The following is a 291-nucleotide window of genomic DNA, read 5'->3' on the forward strand; positions in this document are numbered from 1 at the left end:
GCAGGATGAGGTGATGCAGTGTGTGCACTAAGAAAAGGCAGAGGAGGTCCTGTAATCTCCCATCTAACACCAAGAAACCCAAAAACCTTGTATCACACATTCCCACCTGCAGCACGGTGGTCTTCTCTCCTGTCCCGAGTGCCTTGGGTCCCTCGGAGCACCCAGGGCGCAGTTTCCCGGGATGGTCAGGACATCTTAAGGGCCCTGAGGCTGAGAAGAGCTGCCCTGCACCTTCCCTGGCAGCGCTGTGTCTGCTCTGTGGCCTCCTCAGCCAGGGCAGGAAACCCGCCA

The sequence above is a fragment of the Apaloderma vittatum genome, unplaced genomic scaffold (genome assembly GCF_000703405.1).
Source record: "Apaloderma vittatum isolate BGI_N311 unplaced genomic scaffold, ASM70340v1 scaffold8603, whole genome shotgun sequence".
NCBI lineage: Eukaryota > Metazoa > Chordata > Aves > Trogoniformes > Trogonidae > Apaloderma > Apaloderma vittatum.